This window comes from Hesperophylax consimilis, chromosome 31, assembly GCF_061612785.1.
Source record: "Hesperophylax consimilis isolate HC1 chromosome 31, BYU_Hcon_1.0, whole genome shotgun sequence".
NCBI lineage: Eukaryota > Metazoa > Arthropoda > Insecta > Trichoptera > Limnephilidae > Hesperophylax > Hesperophylax consimilis.
Genome location: NC_142866.1, coordinates 10,836,548 through 10,856,070, shown reverse-complemented (window position 1 = coordinate 10,856,070; position 19,523 = coordinate 10,836,548). Strand labels below are relative to the sequence as shown.

Below are 19,523 nucleotides of genomic sequence, written 5' to 3'. Positions count from 1 at the left end.
TTAGAACCACTTTATTGAATACATACCGCACCAACACCAACCGGATACCGAAAATTTTTTATGACAATAAATCGTTTTGTATTCACCACTTTTTAAATAAAACGATAATTATGTATAACCACGAATTGATTGCTACTTATAAAAATTAAATATTATTTTGTTTCAGAAAAGAAATGTTGCCCTTTATACATAACAAAACGAAGAGTGCTGAAGGGATACAATCTTTGTCGCCCGAACCTTCAAACAGTCCCAATGTTCACTACCGCGCTCCGGCCATGATACTGTGTCCTCTGGTGGAGCCTTTGAACCCAGAGAGTCCTGGCAGCCCACGGAGCCTTGTGGAACCTCAAAACCCCCTGAGCTACTTGCAGCTGAGCACCTTCCGCCCCCCACTACCGCTACCACCAAGCCAGCGAGGACTTCGACGCCATCGACCGATCCCACCCCCACCTCAACCAACTGACAAAAGGTTCGCCAAATTTTGCGGTTTTGCTCTAACAGCAATCTTTTTCATAATTTCGTTAACAATAGCAAACTTCTACTTCTATACACATAATTATAACGTCTACGTTGGTCTCATCACTGCGCAAATCATTTGCCTGGCGGTGGGAGTCTTTTTTGCAACCTACGTTATAAATGTGAAAAACACAGCCGAACCTCAAAATTGCCAAGGGATATCTTCTGCATAAAATATCAACAACGGCTTTCATCGATCAATACCCAGCAGCATTCAGGTCATATAAATACATAAAATATCAATTCAAATTGCTTATAACATTATTAAATAAAGTAAATAAAATTATTTATTCCCACTTCTCAGTAAGTTCAAAACACCTAAACAATATAACACAATTAAATAAGCTAACAGCAGTCGTGTTATTATTAAAAATAGTTACTATTTAATGTGGGGAGTACAGATTTCAAAGTTTCCCACATAATGGAAAATCTGTTGTGAAAATCACTTTGGTATAGTAAAAATTGAAATTGGGCGGGGGTAAATAGAATCATATAATAAATAAGTCATCTCAACATTGCCTAACCATTGTTTGAAAGTGACCTTGAACGTCACAACAGCCATCACGATAAAAAATCTAAAATTCTTGCAGTTCTCCATAATAAATAATAACACAAATTGAATTTACATTAATGAATAAAAAATGGTGTTGTAAAGAATTGAAAATGTACCATTTCGTAAAGATTTTATATATTACGGAAAAAAAATTGATGAATGAATTAAGAATGCATTAGTAATCGTAGTTACCTTTTACTTTTACTTCAGATATGAAGAAGAAATGCAAACCATGAAATAGAAATTTTATATTGAAATTTTTTTTTAGTTATCGACGCCGGAAAGGCAAAAGGGCGTTAGCGACAATTAAGGAAAAAATACTTTAAATATACAGTTTTTATCAGACAAAACTTTTAATCAAAACTGTATGATTAACTCATTTTTGACTAAATTATCGCTTACGCTCCCTTAATTTTCCGGCGTGTATATTAAGAAGAAATGTGAATTTTGATGAACTTGAAATGTAGATCGTATAAAACATATTTTTCTATTTGGAAATACATTGAATTATTACGAATTAAAATAAAACTTACTAAAATAAACTGAAACGAAAAACTTTAGAAAAATTTACAATGTTAAAAAATACTGAATATTCCAAGGAGTTTTTCTACTCACATATTACTATATCACTTATTATTGTAACCAAAGTCAATTACACATTAAGTATAATATAAATGCGTGTTTAATGTTCTTATGATAAAAGATAAAAAAAAATGTTTTCATTATATATTTATTATTTTATCATGATCTTAGTTTTCAGATTAATTGATTTCTATGCAAATGTTGTATGATCTCACATACTACCTATACATAGAGTACATAAACTCCACCACATGTTCTCTTCCCCACTCCCTCTAGCTTCTCAATACACCCTAATTGAGAATGCTGTAGTGTAATGTAGCTGGGAAGAAATTTCGGTTAGGAAACTTGTGCGGTTTTTCTTTTTTATTTTAAAATTAAAATAAGAATCTGCTTCCCCTTTCTGTATTTATTGAAACGATGGCAAAAAAACGCCATTGAAGAGTGAAAGTCAGAATTTTCGTGTGTTTCGGCATGGTGGCAGTTATCTTTTTTAATATTTTTTTCCTGATTACAACGTATATATATACATATATATATAAAGACAAAAAATAGTATGAGACTGTAAAACCTTGTATTTATTTATGGAAAAAAAATCTTTGCATTAAATACACATTTCAATAAAACCCGTACATTCTATTCAGAAACCACTTGTACGCTCCTCATACATCTGTTATTTAATTTTATTATTAAATTCATTATTTACCCAATAAATATATGTTATCTAAATGTGACTTAAATTTAATCTAAATGTTACCTTTATAAATCTAACTATATAATCTAAATGTAACTTTGTAAACCATAGCATGCGGGCGAAACAATATAAAAATTATACATGTTCTTTTTATTGCATGAATCTCTCACATACTACCTATACATAGAGTACATAAACTCCACCACATGTTCTCTTCCCCACTCCCTCTAGCTTCTCAATACACCCTAATTGAGAATGCTGTAGTGTAATGTAGTTGGTAAGAAATTTCGGTTAGGAAACTTGTGCGGTTTTTCTTTTTTATTTTAAAATTAAAATAAGAATCTGCTTCCCCTTTCTGTATTTATTGAAACGATGGCAAAAAAACGCCATTGAAGAGTGAAAGTCAGAATTTTCGTGTGTTTCGGCATGGTGGCAGTTATATTTTTTCATATTTTTTTCCTGATTACAACGTATATATATACATATATATATAGACAAAAAATAGTATGAGACTGTAAAACCTTGTATTTATTTATGGAAAAAAAAATATTTGCACTAAATACACATTTCAATAAAACCCGTACATTCTATTCAGAAACCACTTGTACGCTCCTCATACATCTGTTATTTAATTTTATTATTAAATTCATTATTTACCCAACAAATATATGTTATCTAAATGTGACTTAAATTTAATCTAAATGTTATCTTTATAAATCTAACTATATAATCTAAATGTGACTTAAATTTAATCTTATAACCACTTGTACGCTCCTCATACATCTGTTATTTAATTTTATTATTAAATTCATTATTTACCCAACAAATATATGTTATCTAAATGTGACTTAAATTTAATCTAAATGTTATCTTTATAAATCTAACTATATAATCTAAATGTGACTTAAATTTAATCTTAAAACCACTTGTACGCTCCTCATACATCTGTTATTTAATTTTATTATTAAATTCATTATTTACCCAACAAATATATGTTATCTAAATGTGACTTAAATTTAATCTAAATGTTATCTTTATAAATCTAACCATAAAATCTAAATGTGACTTAAATTTAATCTAAATGTTATCTTTATAAATGTAACTATATAATCTAAATGTGACTTTGTAAACCATAGCATGCGGGCGAAACAATATAAAAATTATACATGTTCTTTTTATTGCATGAAATAAATACATTTAAAAATCCTTACGTTTAATGTTGTATTTCTTCCTTCACTGTGATTGGTTAATTTTCCTCTGGGCATTGATATATTCTGCTGGCTCATTCAGGGGGTCATTTCTGAAATCAATTTGTGAAATAAATTTTTACTCGGAATCTACAAGTTTACATAATGGGCTCAAACAAAAATGTTGGCACTGTCAAAGTAGGAAGCAAAAGTTATCAAAATATATTATTATATAATGCAAATTACATAAAAAAATATCAAGGAGAAAGCACGACAGGTAATAATTTTAATATTTCAAGAATAAGTTACAAGGCCATCAAAAAAACCCTTGCCATAAAAACTATGGTTCCAATAGATGTCTCCAGATGGATCGCACATCACACGTAAGCCTCTTCTAAGCTTAGCATTTAATTTAATAAACACCGGAATATTAATTGGAAGGCCCGAATACATTATTAAAGTCATAATAATTGATTTTATGCGCTTTATTTTGTCATTTTGAATGATTTATAATTTGTTTGCTGTTTGGGAGTGGCTCATGCGCGTGTAGAGACAACTAATTCACCTACAAGTAGGTTATCGACTACCGTCCTAAAACCAGACACGTCTAAAACTTTAAGAATAGTTAATTATTAAATAAAATATTTGCGACTCTCAAACGAAAATTAGAAAAAGTTTCTTCGAATCTAGGAATTGAACCATTAGGATTGTCCTCAGTGATTAAATGTTAAAACTTGAGGTTTTACTGATTAAGTTATTGATAAAATGAATATTTTGGTAAAAAGCAGTCACTTTGTGGTTTGACATATTATTATTTATTTTGTAAGAAACAAACAGCTTTTATATAATATGCAGTGATAGATATAAATATATAAGTTAATTGAAGTCAAGCCACAGAAGTTTCTTATGTTAAAGTGCATTAGAAATGAAGTTTTAGTTTCTTAAAATTAATTTGGTGTTAAAGGAAGGGGAGAGGAAGAGGAAAGTAGGAATCGGATAGGAGATGCTGCCGATTCATTCCATACTCTCATATTAATAATCGATCGTACGCATTACTTCATATCGTTATTTCTTTAGGTTATTACCAAAAATATCAATGCTGTAAATTTTTTTATTATATTGTGCACATATACGAGGAATTGGGGAATTTTTTCGAATGTTTGTTCTACACGAGGGTAGATAAAATAAATCAGATTGTCGGGTTGATCTAGACGGAACATGAAAATTTATTAAATTGGTAAGTTCTGGTGAGTCCAGACCATTATTTAGAATTTTAAATAATAGGATTTGATCAAAAATTAGACGTCGTGTTTGGAGGGAGTTAAAACTATGAAATTTAATGGATTAATAATAATTATACAATAATACAACACTTTGTTAAAAAACCATTATAATAATAGAACAGTGAGATAGTTTGTGTTGTCTTACTCAATGACATGTATATATTATAAGCACACCCATTGTATTTTTAATTAGTTAAATTTTGAGCCCTGAGATGCTTCTAGAAAGCAAAACCAGTCGATCTTAATAAAATTTACAATAATTCGTGGTATTTAAACAAAGTGTTTTATTTTTATTTAAAAAATAAATAGTCTGTATCCCAATACAATATTAGAGCGGCTGCTAATTCTGTATTTGATAGTTTAGAAAGGAAATATAATACTTATATAATTTTTAGAAAATTGCTTCAATTTTTTATTTGTAGATTTCAATTTTTTGCTAACACATATATAACAACAAATTTTTATCATACATTATATTTACGTATACTTTCAATGAGGACTAATTAATATTAAAGGGTATTTGTTATTTACTGTAATCAATTATTTATTATTATTATGTTTTTTGGCACCCTGGAAAACAACTTGTTTGGATATTTGTAATTATTAAATCCGTAGACTGCACACACACAACCTTCTTATTAGGAAATTTTTGCAAATATTTTTTATCAATATTGCTCAAAATACAAATTAGAAAGCGGAAAATATCGCCACCAAAATAAATTCAATTTAGTGCTATTGAAAGGAACCCATAACACTTTCGATTGAAATTTTAAATAGTTTTGATGTACCAAATCTACAATAAATATATGCAAAAATACACTATTTAAACCATTGAAACGATCGCGTATTCATCACAATCAAAATGACATAAATAATATTTTTAGTTATAAAACCACATTCGGACAAAGAAACTACATTTATTTTGCAACAAAACTCCACAACATCCTTCTTCAAGATATAAAACGAACAAAAAAGTTTAATGATTACAAATCAAGAATAGAAATCTGGCTAAAAGAAGTCAATGAAAACAATATACAAGTATAACTTTAGTCCACCTCAGCACAGGACACCCTAGTGAGGATTACTAATAAACACAATTACTTTACATAAATTCATAATTTGTATGTATAATGTATAAATATTAAAAAAATAATAGTCAAATAGTTTCAATAGTTAAAAAAAAATGTTTAAATAAGCAAGTATTTTGGTGACCACGGACCCGAACCAAAATGCTTCAACCTCGCGTCGTGTCGGTAAAACAGGGTGGCAATGGTATACAGACATTTAAATTAGGTAAATTTTCACGATAAATTTCTAAATACATTCGCAAAGTATTGAAAAGGTTTGTATTATTTTATTAGATCACTGAATAAATATGTTTGCATGCGACCCTATACCACAGATACCTCTAGAGTAGCAAATATTCCTTCGTAAGAATTGTGCACTAAAATTATACTAAAATTAAATTTTTAATCATCGAAAACATATCAATGAAAAAAGATTTAAAAACCAAAGTAAGGTATACGAGTAGGTCGTAACTGGGACTAGTCTTAATAGTAATGTTATTCTTAAATTGAAACAGGAGCCCGATAAAAATTACTCAATTTAAGTAGGTCTCAGTAGCCCAAATATTCGTGTGGTTGTTCTAAGTTAAAACTGATAATTAAAAATGAAATTAAGTGAATTAATTAGGTAATTATTAATTACACACTTGTAGTTAATCAAGGAGTTATTATAAGTGTTAATAATTTTCATGTATTTAAAAAAGTTATATAACTATAACATGATGGATAACGATGCCTGCAGTGGCTATCATTATGAAGGAAATTACTGAAATGATTATAATATTTAATAATAATTTTAATTAATGATCGATGATGGATAAAGGTAGACAAATCAATTAAATAAATCAAACCCTAGTTAATTTAAGCCAGGACATAGAGAAAATGCACACATATCAGAACAATACTAAACATAAAAATTATTATAAAATACATTAACATTGTGGTTCGCCATAATTTATAAAAACCACACATATTTTTTTCTTGGCCCCTTAATTTTAATTACAGTTCAGGTAACCTGGGTTTAAATATTCTCCTGATGAAGGAAGATTACTTCGGAAACGTTAATAATTAACAAAACCTATTTAAAAAAAATATATCTTACCGGAAAAAAATAACAGATTATAAATAGGTTCCTTTCCACGGGGGTTAAATCCAACACTGGTTAACAATCATCTTAAAGCTGTATTGTTCTAGTGAAATGTTTTACATTTACCCATTCAGTCGCACCAACCAGCACCCACTTTATTTTCTACTCACTTCTTTTTCACTCTCTTTTAACGTCACGACGACAAAATTTTGGTTTGCATCCACGATGAATTATCTTATCAAGATGTTATATTTTAATATTTATTTTTCACACTGTTTTTAAGTTTTATCGACCCTCACAACGAATGCTTACAGAAATAAAAATTCAAAATCACTGGGTGTTTTGCAAGCAGAGGAAAACAAACAAAGAAGAACCATTAAAATAACATAACCAATTTTCAAAATAACCTACAAATGTTTGTAATTTTTTTAATCATTTTAGTAATTATATTCATAATGATAGGCACTGAAGGCATTATTATTAATCATGATATAATTGTTACATCAAATTTACTTAATCACAGAACATCGCCAATAGACTCCATATTTATAGTGCTTGAACAATTTAACAAGTCAACAAATTAATTTTAATATCTCATTAATTTTAATATCTCATTAATTTTAATATCTCAGATTCATTTTTATACCTCATTTTTTTCCCTGAATAGAAATTAATCTAGATAATTTTTCAATGCATCCCGAAATACAAAAGTTTGTCATGCGTCATTTCCATGAAAAATTTTCCAACTAATTTTGCTGATTTAAAAAAAAATCAGCTGTCGTATGCTCAATATTTAGTTTTTTGCGAATGAAGGAATACCTGAATTTATTGTTTTATATAGTTCTATTTTATTTGTCTTCTATGTCGTATTTTTCAGAGTTTCTTCATTGATTTCTTTTAGAGAGATTTTTATTCTTGATTTGTAATCATTAAAAATTATTTTGTGGAGTTTTGTTGTAAAATAAAAGCAGTTTCTTTGAACGAATGTGGTTGTAAAACTTTGAATATGTCATAATGATTCGATATATTGTGATGAATACACGTTCTATTAAAGGATTCCATATTTAAAAAAAGTTTAAATAGTATATTTTTGGCATATGTTTGTTGCAGATTCGGTACATCAAAACTATTAAAAATTTAAATCAAAATATTTCGAATTAGAGAGTGTGTTTTAGGATCCTTTTTAAATTGTATGTATTTAGATATAGCAGATCCCCATGCTTTAATTCCATATTATATTCGAGAATGACGTAATGACGTAGACGTTTTTCATATTTTATGCTTTGTGATTATTCTATAACTGGGCATGGACATTATTTATATGGCAATCGTATAATTTTAATTCTTCTGATCTTACTGGTTGGTCCCTTGAGTTTATTGAAGATATAATATAATACTAATAATACTTCCAACTCCAGTAAAATATTGGTTATATCATCAACGTTGGCCGCTAGAGGCGCTGTTGTAGCATATTGACGTTGACATTCATTTCAATAGCGGCAAATTTAATTTATTTCGTAAGCGGTTTTTTGCGCCTTCTATTTTATATTTTGATCAATATTGATAATATGTACTTTTAAAAATGTTCCAAAAATAAGTTTATGTGTGTGCATTTTACAGAAGTAATAATTACAAATTAAATCACGTAGTTTTCCGTGATGCCAAAAAACGTTCACGGGTTAGTTATAAATGCGGAAACTTAATTGAATTGATAATAAATAATTAATTATAATAAATAATACATACCCTTTAATATTAATATGTCCTCACTAAAGCATACATAAACAGAATTAATGATAATAATTTATTGTTATATTAATTTATGTTAAAAAAAAGTGAAATCTGTAAACATTAAATTTTAGAAAATTTCTCACAATTATATAAGTTTTTTATTACCTTTCTTAACCACAAAAGACAGAATTAACAGCCGCCATAATATTTTTTACACACAAACAAAAAGCAATAGAGTCGTGTGTAGGTTAATTTTTTTCGATCTGTAAAATATATGGGTAGAATAGATTTGTAAAATCCATTAAAAGTGGCGCTAATGAAGTATATTCCTACCAGAATGTATGGAAAACGTAAGAGGTTGTAGGTCTTATTAATATTAATATATTTTGGTTTACAGATGTCAAAAATAAATGTATGTGTTTATATTATAAAAAATATTGATAACATGTGAATAAAAATAAAATTGCTTCAGTTGGTGCAAAAACGAGGGTGCAACCACTCTCCTTTTATGGGGAAGGTACGACCAATGACAGTAAATTAGTTCGTAAAGAACTGCCGATCCCTCTAGAATTTAAACCTGGCAAATCTAAATCTTTAGTAAATATTAAAACTACAATAATGTCTTCTTACCAGTGTCGGCTTGTGACTTTTGGGTGTACTAGAGTGCTAATATTAAAATTTTTAATTATTGATGCTGTAGCTGAATGTGCATTTTAAGTGCAATATTATTTTTTTTGAAAATAGATTTTTTGTATGGTTTTCAGGAAATTTGTACGGCCAAACTGAAATTTCTTGAAAATCTTCATACAAAAAATTAGAAAAAAAAAAAAAATTCAGCTACAACAACATCAATAATACCATATTTTGTAATTTTAACACTCTAGTACACCCAAAAGTTAACAGCTACCACTGCTTCTTACCTGAAAAAATGCTTTCATTAAAATAATTCTCCGAGACAGGCAATGTGGAAAGTGTTCACGCCTCGATTTGCTGAACCGCTGCAACAAGTCCCAGGGGGAGAGTCTGCTACGTTGTATTTTCTTCGTTCACTGGAATACAGTGTCAAACCAGTTAATTAGTGTTATAATTTATCTCTTTTTTAGAACGTTGAACGTGATACGTGTAATTAACAAGTCATTTTAAATACCATTATTTATGAATCTATCCACTTTCAGAATTAACCCCCCCCCCCCCCGCCTCCAGGTCTCCGGCCTGGGAGTATTTCCGCTTAGCAATAAAATACAAATAAATTAATAATTCTGAATGCATCTGAAAACTTAAAAATGTTTTTTAAAGGTGTTGAAATACTCTTTCTAATTTTATTATAAATAAACTAAAATTAATGATGTCGAAAAAAAATATTTTAGATTAAAAAATGCATTACAAACATTACAGTCATCTAAATATTTTCGTTTCATACAAAAATACGGTTATTTATCATTTGTGCAAAATTTTACGCTTAATATGATATTCAGATGAATTTTAGCGAAATGTAAAAAAAAATTTGTTCTCTTTTACAACTAGAAATCACGTTGTGGTATACATAATTATAATTAGAAAACTAATTACAATTCAAATAAATTTGTTTGGATACCACTTTAATGTATAATTGTAGTAATTATGTGTCGTGGCCAACGAATTATTCAGATTTTTAATATTTTCTATTAAGAAGACACGTACCTACGTACTTTTACGTTCTTTAATTCTATGATGTGTATAATATAAAGTTGTTGTTCCAAATCGGGACAATGGACAACTTACATACTATTTATACTCCCATTCATCTTTTTCACTCAAGAACGCGGTCTCTTTCATACCCCCAAACATACGATCACCACATACCTCCACACTTAAACCAACAGACAGTAATACAACCTGTTTATATTATTACTATTAGGTGCAGAATTGAAGCAGCAAGAACTGCGTTCATTAAAATGAAATCCCTCTTCTGCAATAATAATATCAGCTTAAAACTAAGGCAGAGAATGCTAAAATGTTATGTGTGGTCGGTCTTGTTATATGGATGTGAAACATGGACCTTGAAAGTAAATACCATGAACAGGTTAGAGGCTTTTGAAATGTGGCTTCACCGGAGAATACTCAAAGTCCCATGGACCGACATGATCACCAACACAGAAATTCTCAGGCGGGCTAGAGCAGAGAAAGAACTGCTTAGATTAATAAAAATCTTTTCATATCTGGGTCATGTACTTCGATGGGAGAAGTATCACTTGCTCCAGTTAATATTGAAAGGCAAGATAGAGGGTCGCAGAGGGCCTGGTAGGAGACAAATGTCTTGGCTGCGAAACATACGAGAGTGGACCGGCATTAGAAGTGTGGAGGAGCTATTCCGGGCAGCGCAAGACAAAGAGACATTTTCAAGAGTGATCGCCAACGTCGGGGGGACCTGATACGGCACATAAAGAAGAAGATATTATTACTAATTATAATACATACATGAATATTTGATTATTTACAAATCCCTAATCATGTTGTTCTGCGAGTTGCCTGCTGCTTGTTTGGTTCATCTCTGTGGTCTCGGTCGTAGGAGATCTTTCCAGATCCTTGACGTCGATGCCGCTGATTCCCCGGAGCTAGAAAGTTAGAGAGAGTCACCCATTAGTTTGTCATCCGGCACAAAACTGGACACATCGTAATCATTTTCCCATAGTCTCCTCGTCTCTGACACGATAGAATTATTAGGGTTCCATTCCCATGATACACACAGTTTTGACAACTGATCAAAATGCCTTTTCCAATACGTGAGTTTTCCATTCAAGTTAACTCCCAATAAATAAAGTTTTTTTCCTAATCGTTTATTTAATTTTCCTTGTACCCACTTATTACTGATTTGGTTTCTAAAATCTCCAACCATTACTTTTTGATTAATCGAAAAACCCTTGTATTCTTTATTATTCCTTTTTTATTTATTTTTTATTTTATTTTATATTATAGAAACAAGCAGTACATGATTTAAAGAGATGAAACAATATACAGGAATAAGATACTTCATGTTGTGTACCTATGATATGTTTCCTTGTAATGGTATGTTTATTCCTTAATTACCAGGTGACTTGTGTAGTTTATAGGTGTGTGTGTGACATGTGTAATGTATGTGTGAGTGTTTGTGTGTGTGTGTCTGTATGTATGCGCAGTGAATTCTTTAAATTATTGATTTGATGCCACGTTTGAATTTGGGCAGTGGATCCGAAAAAATGTCAATGTTAGAGTTAAGACAAATATTATTTAGAGTATGAAGAGCTCGGTTAATTGGCGAATTAGATGCTGCATTTGTTTTATAATTAAGCGTGTGGAATAGCACTGTATGTCGTGTACGTCTCAAAGATTTTTTAAAGTTAATAAGGGACAGAAGTTCAGTATAGTCAATCTCATTGTTTAAAATTCTGTGTATAAATATTGAGTCAGCTACTGCTCTTCTTTGCTGCAATGTTTCAAATGTACACTCAAAATAATTGTTGAATCTGTAGGTAATATATTTTATAAATTTGTTTTGGATTCGTTCTATACTATCTATGTAAAGTTTATATTGTGGATTCCAAATAGGCGATGCATATTCCAGTGTACTTCTGACTAATGCGAAATATAACATTACAATTGTACGCGGATTACTGAATATTTTACTTACACGTAGCACGAAACGAAGCATTTTATACGACCTATTAACGATTGAGTCAATGTGCTTATTAAATATAAGTTTGCTATCAAGGTAAACGCCGAGGTCTTTACATTCCGTTTTAGAGATGACAGGTTCATTGTTGAGTGAATATGAGTACTTAATTACGAGTTTATTTGTGGTGAATGTCATAGTGTGACATTTAGAAACGTTTATATCTAGACAGTATTTATTTTATAATAATATTCCTGATTTTCCTGACTTTTAGACATTTTTGTTTTAGTTTCTTTATTAATTCTATTTTCTTTATCTCTACCCCCTCTCGGTACAAAACTGTTTAAGTTATACCTTAAATTCTTACCTTACATTACAATTGCTGGTTCTAAACACATTGTACAGTGTGGTGCATTCCTGTAATCTATTAGAAAACTTTCTAATTTCTCATCACAACCTGACTGAAATTTATTTTCCTAGCATTATTTTCATTAAAAAAATTACTGCATTTTCAGCCAGACTCTTCGATTGAGGATGTGTTAATCATAGTTAAATGTTTGATGCAATTCGTCTCACAAAACTGTTTGAAGTCCGCCGACATGAAGACTGCTCCATTATCTGACACTATTGTCTGTGCACTCCCGAAATAACTGAATAATATCTTCAAAATTTTAATAGTATTATTTGAGTTAGGTGAATTAACTTCCACGCAATCTAACAATTTTGATATTGAATCTAAAATCACAAAAAAATACTTATTTGCAATAGGCTCCACATGGTCAATATGTATCCTGCCATAAAATTATTCAGTTATAGGCCAGGGAGTGAAGGGAGTGAGTGATGGTTGAATCTCCAAACAATTTTCGCATCCTCTTGCTAAAAGTTCAATTTTACCATCTATACCCGGCCACCAAACATAGCCCCTAGCTAACCCTTTCATCTTTGCTTAGATGAGATCTATACAATAAGTTTAAAACATTTTTTTCTTAACTTAATGGAATTAGCTTATAGTTCCAGAAAACGCAGTTATAAATTATTGATAATTCATTCCTTTTTATCCAATAAATCCATTGGAATCATCCTTATTAATTTTATTGGGCCACCCTGTTATAAGATAATTTTTAATGTCCAATAATATTTTATCCGTATTTGATTCCGATTTAATTTCCTCGACATCTATTGACATGTCACTGTTATTATTGATTAAGCATATTTTTTTTGCATCTAAGTCGTTACCTTCTACGACTGCCTCGTCTACCTACCGGTACACGTGATGAATAATCAGCACAATTTAAAGATGACTTCACGTATTTTACTTTGTAATTGAATGAATAAAGAAATACACCATAGCACGCTTAAACTGGAATACCTTTCTTTTCTCCAAAAATTCTTTCCCCAAAGCATCATTATCAATTTTTAATTTAAATTGTCTTCCATTCTCAAAAAAAAAAAATAAATGCAAAAACAAAAGCAGTTGCCTCGAGGTCCAATATTGAATATTTCTTTTCCGCTTCTGACAATTTAGGAGAAACAAAAGAAAAAGGTCTCTGTAAATTATTGTCATAAACGTGCAAAAGTGTCGCATCTAATCCTTTGGTTGAGGCATCCCTAACTACATTCAAGGTTACTAGAATAATCGAAAATTCTGCTAAAAATATTCGATATTCGAAATTCGATGAAGTTGAACTTGGGACGAGAATCGGTAACTGTGGGTACGCCAGATGTTTTCAATGGAATTTTTGGAAACTCTGAAGGCCCTAATAAATGTTTATTTAAGCCCAGGGTAATTTATTATCCCGCCCGTCACCTTTTATTGCGGTCACAATGCAATTCTAACACAATCACCAAGAACAAGATTACATGGAGATGAATGATGGCCTTGCCGAACGTCACAGTGGTGCTTCCAAGGTCTGTTATCTGTGTGAGGATACTGTATCAGCGCTTAATTAGCAGCAGACACATACCTGGACGGATGACAAACCTCGTGCTGGCACTGTTGGTGGACACGGTGCACTCTCTCGCTGCAGCTGCTGGTCCAGTTTCTTCACCATCTAGGATTCTTGATGCAGAGTCTCCATCCTCTATCTTCGCCGAACGTCACAGCGGTGCTGCCAAGGTCTGTTATCTATGAGAGGATATTGTGCCAGTGCTCTATTAGCAGTAGACACATATCTGGACGGATGGCGAACCTCGTGGTGGCACTGTTGGTGGACGCGGTGCACTCTCTCGCTGCAGCTGCTGGTCCAGTTTCTTCACCATCTAGGATTCTTGATGCAGAGTCTCCATCCTCTATCTTCGCCGAACGTCACAGCGGTGCTGCCAAGGTCTGTTATCTATGAGAGGATATTGTGCCAGTGCTCTATTAGCAGTAGACACATATCTGGACGGATGGCGAACCTCGTGGTGGCACTGTTGGTGGACGCGGTGCACTCTCTCGCTGCAGCAGCTGGTCCAGTTTCCTCGCCATCTAGGATTCTTGCTGCAGAGTCTCCATCTTCTATCTTCGTATCACCTGTTCCTGTACTTCATCACCCGTTCATGTACTTCATTTTATTTAACTTAATTTCACTTATTTTTGTAATATTTATATTTTGTAATACCTGCATCAACTGTAAAGCGCCCCTGAGGTGATATCTCACAAAAGCGGCGCTCTACAAATTATCCAATAAATAAATAAATAAGATAAAATACCTTTGGATGGTAATGCGCTAATGCTCCATTATCACATAAAATCAATTTAATTTTATTAAAAAATTTCATGCAATATTGATTAAACTCAAAATGCGTATTTTTCCTCAATAATTTGTGCAACTGATCTAATAACACAGACATATTTGACAGAAATGTCCTGTAAAAATTCACTAATCATAAGAAACTGCGCAATTCAGTTATATATCCCTTGGTTGCGTAACCTTACTAATCGCGATTGTTTTCTCTTTCAGCGGTTTAATCTCCTCATTCGAGATTTCAAAACCTAGAAAAGTTGACGATGAAGAATTAAAAATTCACTTTTTAATATTACACAATCTTTTAACCTAGTTAAAATTGCTTAAATTAATATTATGTTCCTCGGTCGTTTCTCCTGTAACCATAATACCATCTAAAAATACTGCTGTTGTTTTCAGACCTTGTAAACACGACGCGATCGTTTTACAAAAAAATAGTCGGTGCACAATTTATGACAAATACCAGCCAAGTAAATTTGAACAGCCCTAGATGAGTAGAATTAGTCGTATATTTCTGGCTTTTCTGATCTAATTCTAACTGTAAATAAGCTTTCCGTAAATCAATCTTTGAAAAAATAATTGCAATTTGAGAAAGCAAACATTCCACTCTTGGCAAGGGGTAATTATAATAATAATAACATAGCATTTATATGGCGCAGTTTAGTGTCATTTCACTTCAAGTGCGCTTAACTATATCAAACTTAAGTAGTCATGTTCTTAAAATTATTCCCACAGGGTGCCTTACCCAATACAGATCTAATATAATAACACTAAATTTACTGTTTATACAAAGTAATGACAAAACTTAGAATAACAATAACAGCAGGACAGGACAAAACAAGAATATTGAAACTAAAACATAATACAAAACAGAAGGCAGTTTGTACTCAAAAATGAAAATCTTCTGAGCAGACATTTTAAAAAGGTACAATAAGGAGACAACCGAAACCAAACAATTACCGGAAGTTTTAGAATGTGGCTAATTATAAAATATTGAAAAGAAGTTAAGATTTAATGAATGGTAAGATTTTTTAAAAGATTTTGTTTTAAAAGCCCGTTTAAATTCAGCCAAATTTTGGAGATTGGTAAAGGCTGAGGGAAGTATATTCCAGATGAGCAGGCCTGTTACACTAAAAGAGCGACCATAGTAAACGGCTCTGACCTACAAAGTTCAATTAGACTTATCTACAATCCACTGTGGATTTATTGTTGTTTTATAATAACTACAAATTCGGATTTTACCATTACTTATTACTACGGGAACAATTGGTGATGCAAACTTGCTATAGTTAACCGGAACTAAAATACCTTCTTCCTGTAATCGATTTAATTCCGCTTTAACCTTTGTTTTCAAGGCAAAAGGAATATTTCTTTGATTGCAGAATTTAGATTCTGCACTATCCTTCAATTTTAAATGCACTTTATATTTATTAAATCTCCCCAGTTTATCTGAAAATACCTCGAAATATAATGTAGAAATTTTAGTACTTTTTTTCTTATTTACTTTTTCTGTCATGCACATAGTTAGATAGCACTTTCTAACTGTGATGAAACCGATTTTAATGCCGTAAATACAATATTAATTTTTGTACAAAGTCTGTACCTAATAATGTTGATGAGAAAATCCTTTTATGTTGTGCTGCCCAATTGTAGTATATTCCTTTTTCGGATGCCCCATCCGTAGTAATTATATGCCGTGGCCGACGAATTACTCAGATGTGTATTATTTTCGATTAATAAGACACGTAGGTAGTATTAATATGACGGCCGGCATAGTCCAGTGGTAACGCATTGGACTGCCATTCCGAAGGTCGCGGGTTCGAACCCGGCGTGCGCAAATAAATTTTATTTGATTAATTTGTGTTATTTCACAATTAATTAATTAAAATAATATATAGTATATTTGCACGTTCCAGAGTGGAAGATACTACCAGTATCGCCCTGGTGTAAGACCACCATTCAGAATTGAAACGTTGCTCCAAATGGCTTTAGCCGTGTTTAGTGACTAGATCTGAATAGCCAGGTACTTCCCCACCTTCCTCTTTCCCTTCCCCACTTACCTTCAGCCTCACAACATCCCCCAATTGGGGATGCCATAGTCTCACTGGCTCCAGACGGGAGCAGTTGTGACTCTTGTGAGGTATTCACTATAAAAAAAAAATAGGTACTTTGAAGTTTTTTAATTCTATGAGGTGTATAATGTAAGGTTTTTGTTCCGAATCTGAGACAAGAGAAAGACAATGTACAATTACGTACTATTTAAACACCCATTCATCTGTCTCACCCAAGTACGCGGTCCCTTTATACGCGCAAACATAGGATCACCACAGTAACTATAAAATAATCAAAATTTAAACCTATTAAATCAGCAGTCCATTTATGAATCCGTCCATGTGTAATATTGTACGAGTAGACTAAAAAGGTAAGTGAAATATACGCCTGTGTAATTTCTTCCAGACACCGTTTTTTATTCCTGATTCGTTCATGAAATTGTAACGAAGACTTTGGACGGAAAACGCAAACATGTAATAATTTAATTAATTTTCAAATTATGTTTCTTACCTAATATCTTATAAAGACTCTTAACCGGTTCACCTCATCCGGTCTTGGCCACTTTGGTCGCCTTAGAACCGATTGATCTCGACCGGATCACCTCATCCAGTCACCTCGACCGGTTCACCCAGCCCGCTTCACCTCGCACGGTTTTGATCCGTCCCTTCTCATGGTCCGGTTCACCTCATCCGGTGAACCTCATCCGATTCACCTCATCCGGTTCACCTCATCCGATTCACCTCATCCGGTTCACCTCATCCGATTCACCTCATCCGATTCACCTCATCCGGTTCACCTCTTCCGGTTCACCCCGCCCGGTTCATCTTTAGTAATTAAAAAATATATATGATGGCAAAGATGAATCATGTAATAATATTGAAATCAATTCATCGAAGATAATTATTTTAAAAGTTAAGTAATATGCTGATTTGATATTTTTGTATTCCTTGTGCATTTAATTATTATTTGTTACTTAATTTAATTAAATGAACGAACAGAGAACATCTTGCAACAAATTAATGTAATTCTGAAATAAACTCTTCAAAACAAAATGTTATTTAAGCTACTTGCATACGTAAAACTGTAGCGCATTAAATACTGTTACGAACCATCAAAATAATTCAATTTATAAATGAAAACACACAATTTAACGGTTCATAACTCACCAAATACGACACTACTTTCAGATACATTTGCTATTTTCACAGAGTTGTAGATTCCTTTGCTCATTTTACGTTGAATTTTCGTGAGTTCTACACCCGTACTTCCGTCCCAACTTGTGTTGACATTTTCATTAGGAGTGAAGTTAACACCAGTAGAGAATTGCACTTGCGCACTGCACTTAATGCCGGCATATTGCAATCCTGCTGATATAGATGCGGAACATTTTTAAACTTTGAATTGGAAACACTTATTTTATTACTATACTAAAATTGTTATTTTTATTTGAAGAGTCTGAAATATGGTAACATTAAACGTGAACGTAACTTATTATTTCTAAATGTTATTAATATTTATTTTATTGCCATTTTAATAGCATAAACATTGGGAAATTCATATAAAATTTTACAAATTCATTCGAGGAGTTGTTTTATTATGATTGATTTCAATTTTATATTGATGTTTAAATGAATATCTTCGCACTTTTCAGAAGTTCAACAAACTGATAGTAACCTTATTTTAAAAACCACCGTAAATGTAAAACTTTTAAAGCACCTATTTGAATGCATAATAACTATCGACCTTTTACTATTGTATCAAGTTCACTTCATGCGACACACAATTAGATTGAAAAAAATACGCAACACACTTTCCAATCATAACGACTTATGTTTTAATTTAACACGAATGGCTTCTGATCAAAATGGATCTTTGTCCGTTTCCCGTATTCTACAAAGTTTATATTTTGAGCACATTTGTGAATTTGCGAAAATCGCGAGGTCCAATAACACAACACCTCGTGGTAGACTTTCCACTATACGGAAGAAAGCGCGACTGTGCTGAAGATCAATCCCGCCGGAGACAAACAGATCACGAAGTTTAGAGGAAAATTCAAGGGGTCACGGCACGTGAACCAGATTATTGTCAAAGGGGAGGAATTCAGACAAGTCTCGATGGTACACTTACCCGAACCTTCTGAGAAGGTGACCGGTTTTTGCCTGGCGAATCCTCCCAGCTTGAAGCCAGACAGAATTTGGTCGATGGCGCCTACCTTACTCACTTTTTCCCAAACCATGACTTTTTTAAATCTACTTTTTCTATTTTCCATTATTATTCATGCTTAAATTCCCTAATCAAACACAAGAACATTATCTCGTTATGAGGAACAGTAATTATTACTGTTTACTTCACTTCACTGTAAAAATATAATTATTATTAAATAATCTTTATTTAAAAAAATACATATTATATTAAATAATAAT

At 31.8% G+C, this 19,523-nt stretch overlaps 1 long non-coding RNA gene across 1 annotated transcript in view; it reads right to left on the bottom strand.

Annotated features, from left to right (window-relative positions):
• LOC149409448 (uncharacterized) overlaps positions 1-19,061 on the bottom strand; it is a 29,625-nt gene extending 10,564 nt beyond the window's left edge. Inside the window, exons 1-5 of the long non-coding RNA XR_016305188.1 lie at positions 18,267-19,061; positions 17,611-17,924; positions 11,152-11,288; positions 9,615-9,743; positions 3,554-3,642 (exon numbers count right to left, since the gene is read on the bottom strand). This is a non-coding gene — a long non-coding RNA (uncharacterized LOC149409448). The remainder of the gene's footprint in view (positions 1-3,553; positions 3,643-9,614; positions 9,744-11,151; positions 11,289-17,610; positions 17,925-18,266) is intronic.
• Between the last annotated feature and the right edge of the window lie 462 nt (positions 19,062-19,523).